Below are 6,000 nucleotides of genomic sequence, written 5' to 3'. Positions count from 1 at the left end.
TACTATTAGTTGAGACAATTAATACAAGAGGGGGGGTGAATTGTATAGAGTTCCTAATGACTACTTTTTGCGGATAAATAAACAATGCATTTAGGAACTTAATAAAACACACAGATTTTACGAGGAAACCTTCCAGGGCCCAACTGGAAGAAAAACCTCGACCCTACCTTAGGGATTTCAAACACAAATCACTTCACTATAATAGAGCAAACACCAAGTTACAACCTATTAGACACAAACCTTTATTTCACAAGTTCCTCACTGGACTTGCTACTTGATAGGACCCTATCCTACCCAATCTAAGCCCCAAACTTATATTCACTCGTACTACCAAAGTACTACACGTACTGCCAAAGCACAACTACTCGTACCACCCCAGTACAAAATTCACAGCCTCACCTAGAAGCTTACACAAAACTGTATGTAACTCAAACTATAAATTCACCCAAATAGCCCAACCAATACAAATATAAGACACCTAGTAAGATAGGTAAGCAATGCACGAAATTCGAAACTAATATGACAAGTTAGAAGCTTGGTAAACTTACTCAATTATAGCACTGTGATTTCTCCAGGCATTAACTCACAAAAACCTAAACCATTTTGCTCTCTACTATTTATACAAATAACATTCGTATAGAAAGTAGGTTTTCTAAAAGATAAATATGTTAACTTAACTTATCTTTTAAACACGGTTTTAGCAAATCAAGTGGAATAAAATCTTTTCCGAAAATAAGTTTAAAAAGATATTTATTAAGAAGACTTATCTTTGTAACAAACCGACTTTAGAGAAAATAATCTTTTTAGAAAATCTTTTCTAAAATCTATCTTTTATTATTTTCCATATTTATTTTATTTACGGCCAATTGACCAAATTGGTAAATAAAAAAGACCCTTAGCGATAATTTGGTAAAAAAATAATTCCGGCGACAATTTGGTAAAAAAATTAACCCTAAGCGACAATTTGGTAAATAAAATTATCTCAGGCGACATTTTACCCAAAAAATACAAAAATTTCCAACAAATTACTCGTAAACACTTATTTAGTTCGTTTTTCGTGGTTATTTAGCAATCCTTTTTTTTTATATAGAAATAACAATTTCAAGAAATTACATGTTTAGTATCAATTTTCACTTAAGTTTCATACCTCCTATTAACGAAATGTTTTTAAAAAGGGGTAGGAAATAAATTTTGTATCAAGATTTTGCAAAATGAAAAGGAAATGGCATAGGTATTCAAAATTTATAAAAGGAAAAATAAATTTAATTAAAGAGTTTTTCGGAAAAAAATAGATATTTTGATCTAAATGTCGCCGGAGTTTATTGTTTTTACCAAATTGTCACATATGGTTAGGTTTTTTACCAAATTGTCGTCGGATTAAGTTTTTTTACCAAATTGTCACTAGGGGTTTTTTTTATTTACCAATTTGGTCAATTGGCCTTTTATTTACCAAGCAAACTTATCACGTTTCTAATAAATTTCGTGCACTAACCTACTTAACATATTAACAATAATTTCTAAGATAAAACCTTAACTATTATTGCTGCGCCGCACTTTGACCAGGTAGATTACTTGGGCTCCAAGCATATCAAGTTCCACCAAAGAACTTAAACTGCTTATCTTCAAGTTCCTGTTAGGGAACGTTCCTGTTAGGGAACTTAGTTCTTGTTAGAGAACTCTTCCTCTGATTTGTTTAACTTCTTCAATAAAGATCTTCTACATGTCTTCTTAGTTTCAGATGGTTCTTCAATCACCAAGATCAAAATTCACCTAGACTGATCACGCACTAGAGAATCTTTATTAGTTGAGTTTGCTTTTAGTTCAAGTTCCTCATCATCAAAACCATTATGCTTCAACAACTACTACAATCATGTTTTAAAACTTACAATTGTTAATTGCATCAATAACCCAATATGAAAAATATTCACCATGTTAACATCTTTATACTTTATATTTTTGTATAGTATACACTGCCATTGTTGAAAACTATAATATAAGTTTAAAATAATAATTAAATAATTACAGTTACTGTAGGGAATAATTTCAAGCCTTTAAAAATCCCACTAGCTTGAACCCCACTATGATCATACACTAAAGTACGGTGGCGTCCAAAAGGGAAGAAGATAGAGCAAAAGAGTCGCCAACAAGTTTTTAAGGAACTTGTAAACCGTTCATAGGATGAAGGTTACACCCCTTAACGATCCAAGAGATCGTCAACTCCATAAGGTCATGAACCAAATAAGGGTTCGGGATGATGGTACAAATCCAACCTAAAAGAGATTGAACCTGCCCTAATAATAGGCCTCTACTTTATTCTGCTCGTATTCATGTGCGCTTTCTGATTAACATGCAAGCAATAAGATTAACCCTAAACCTGTTTAATCAATGTTGGTTGAATATAATGCACAAATAAACTATTATTGGCGATCACTTGAATTATAATCACAGTTAACCCTAACAAGATTATTAATTATCTTATTAAGCGTGGTTGCAAGTACCAATTCCCTTTAAACATGCATAAAAAGGTGTGATCAAGCAATAAAGAATATAATAATACATATCAAGCAACATAATAATAATAATCAATCATAATCATAACAATCATAAATATTAGGAAGAGAATAAAAGGCACCATAGCAATCATATTTGATATTAAAAATACCCTAGACATGATACTAGGAATATCAACAACAATCTAAGCATGATTTCTACATCATAAATCAATTAATCAATAAAATCCCTTAAAGTAATTACTTGGATGCCTCGTACCTCTTTCTAATTACAAAATACACACGTTAGTAACTTCAAGGAAAAATAATAAAACAAACAATTAAATTAAATAATTGAAAGAGAGATTTGGGACCAAACCCTCAGAAATTAAAACCTTTCACGTCTAGGGCGAAGGCAACTTCGAATATGGCTAGGTGTTTCTAGATCTTGTGAATGCGGAATTTTGTGTGAAAAAGTAAGGTTTAGAAAAGAATGCTAAAAGATCAATGTTATTGAAAATTGATGAATGAATGATGTAGATGAATGAAGAGAGTTGATGAATAATTTTGTGAATGAAGAGAGTTGATTATTGGTAATTCATAAAGTGATTGTTGATGATGAAACCGGAGTTTTTGATACGATATTTATAGAGAAAATCATCCAAAAAAGATAATTTATCAAAACAGAGTCTGAAGATCGCAAAACTAACTTGGCGCCAGCCCTGGCTCATTGGCGTCAGGACCAGTGGCTAGCGCCAGGCGCCAATGGCTGGCGTCTGGCGCCAATCCTGATTCCAGGCGCCAGGCCTGGGGTTGGACGCCAATTTGGATTTCAACGCGTTTTTGAAATTCTGATAAATTTCCCGTACTGGAAGATAAAATAATATAATTTCAGTCAAAAATGCTATTTGATCTAATTAAAACTCTGAAGAATCCTAATTGAATTAAGAATGATAAGAACCTTCTAGAATGTTCTAGAAGACCAAAACCATTCCTAATTACATTAGGAATGATAAATCATATTAGGCCCTCCCCTAGATCATTGGGTCGTACTTAAAACTCAAACTGGGCCCAGTTTAGTAAATTGGCCATAACTTCCTCAATATTCATCGGAATTGGCTTATAATATATCGTTAGAAAGGTCTTTGCAAACCCCATCCAACTACACCACTATTGGACCCATATCATGGACCAACCAAACTGGATTGGCTGTTTTCTTAAAATAAAGTTTTCAAAAACAGAGAGAAGAGAAAAGAAATAAAACTTTCCGCAACACTAGACCTTTCCACACTTTCGTTTCATTCGATTATGATTCGACGTGAAAGGTACTCATCACTGGGTTTGGTTTTGGGGAGACACAAATGGGTGTCTACAGTTAATGTAATATAATAATGAATAATATTTAAATATATATTGTTACTAAACGAATTAGAAACTTACAATCATTACAACCCGTTTTATTTTTAAGATATTAGGTTTTTTTTCCTTTATTTTAATTTTAATTTTAATTATCAATTTATCTACTCCAAGCATTTCGTGAATAGGAAAGCTTGATGTTTGGTGCTAAAAAATGACTATTAAATTCTTATTAATATATCATCGTTATAATTCAAGGAGTTCAATTCATTGTGAATAATCCAATGCCTACCATCTGTTACTGGTTAATAGTCTAACTTAAAAATTGTTCTTCAAAAAAAAAAAATTTTGAAAAATTGAAGAACATTGAAAATAACGGATTTCAATTCACATAATATAATACGATTCAATAAACACAACTACATGATTGGGGTGAAAATATAACATTATTTATCTTCAACCCAATTTAATAATTTGAAAAATCAATACCATAAAGCTGCTACTACTGCTACTACTAATAATAATAATAATAATATAAAAAAGATCCAAATTTTGTATGAATGTTATGTTTCAAAAAAAAAAAAAAAAACCCTTTATTTCCAATTTTGAACATAACATTCATACAAATAAAAAAAATTCACAAATTTGATCTGTAACACAAAGATAAATAACAAATAATTAAAAATTATTGTATAACAAAACATTGTATGACTTTCTTTAAAAAATAAATAAAATTTTAATCAAAAAATGAAAATAATTTTTTTTAACAGAAAATCTACAAGAATATGAAGAATATAAGTAGAGAGAGAATTTAGCAAAATTGATATTCAAACCTCAAAAAAATTTTAGCCAAATAAGTGGAGAATTAGTTGTAAAACATGATAAACTACATATAAAAAAATTATAGAAAAATCTGGGAAAAAAAATTAAATTGAAAAACATGAAGAACAAGAAGAATATTAGAAGAAAGAGAGAGAAGAGAGGAAAATTAGATAAAATAACATCAACCGAAAAAATGAGAAGAGAGAGAATGAGATAGTCGGGAAGTGGGTGCATTAATTATGTATAGAAAATACAAATCAGATTTGAATTTTGATTTGAAAATTTGGTTTGAATTTTAAATGAATTATTAAAATTTAATATTTTTAGGCCCAAGATAAATACCAATCAAGCAATGTCATGTCAGAGTTTATACATGGTCTAGTGTAGTCTTTACCAATAAATTGGGAGCAAGTAGTCCCTTAATTTATAGGAAAAATGAAAATAAATAATCCCACCTTTGCCCGAACTGAAAATAACAAACCCACCTTTTGATATTTACGAGGCAAACCCACCTTTGTATGTTATCTTCTTTTAATGAAGCTTTTTTTTTTTACCTATAACCTGTTAAACAAGTTAAAATGTTTTTTTATAATTTTGAAAGCCACGTGTCGCTCGATAATTGGTCCAAATAAAACAAGTTAAAGACAAAAAAAAAAAAAAAAAACACCACCCACCAGCAACCCCCAAGCCACCGCGAAACCCTAACCTTGCCCTATCCCCAGCAAAAACCGGCTGGCCGCCACCCTAAACCCCCGAAAATTGCCAGTCGGGATCCCCTTATACCAAAGCCACCCCCGAATTCACCCTTGACTTACATCCTATCCCCGAAAGGCCGAAACCACCATAAACCACCACAACCGCCGCCCTTAAAACCATCACATCCGCCGAAAACCCCTCTCTAACCGCTGATAACCCCTAAAACCTCCATACCAGCACCGAAAAACACCACCCAACCTCCCTAACCACCCCGAAAGACGCCACCTTAACTCCCTAACCACCCCAAAATCTCTCATTAACACCCTAAAAACCACCAAAACCCGCAAAGGTCCTCAGTTTCCCTAGTGGACAGGTGAAGGCCGACTGTTTTCAAAGGTTAAGGAGGGAGGTCAGCCGGTTTTGGTGGTGGATGGGGTAAAGTCTAGGGTTTCACGGTGGCCGGGGTTTTTTCTTTTTCCTTTTTTGTTTTGTATTTAAAAAAAAAATGAAATGCACCAATTAACACGTGACATACAACCTACTAAACTCGGTCACCAACAAGTCAAGGTTCATTAAAAGAAAATGACATACAAATGTGGGTTTGTCTTGTAAATATCAAAAGGTGGGTTTGTTATTT

The sequence above is a fragment of the Chenopodium quinoa genome, unplaced genomic scaffold (assembly GCF_001683475.1).
Source record: "Chenopodium quinoa cultivar QQ74 unplaced genomic scaffold, ASM168347v1, whole genome shotgun sequence".
In the NCBI taxonomy this organism is placed as follows: Eukaryota; Viridiplantae; Streptophyta; class Magnoliopsida; order Caryophyllales; family Amaranthaceae; genus Chenopodium; species Chenopodium quinoa.
Note: the sequence above shows the minus strand (reverse complement) of the source record.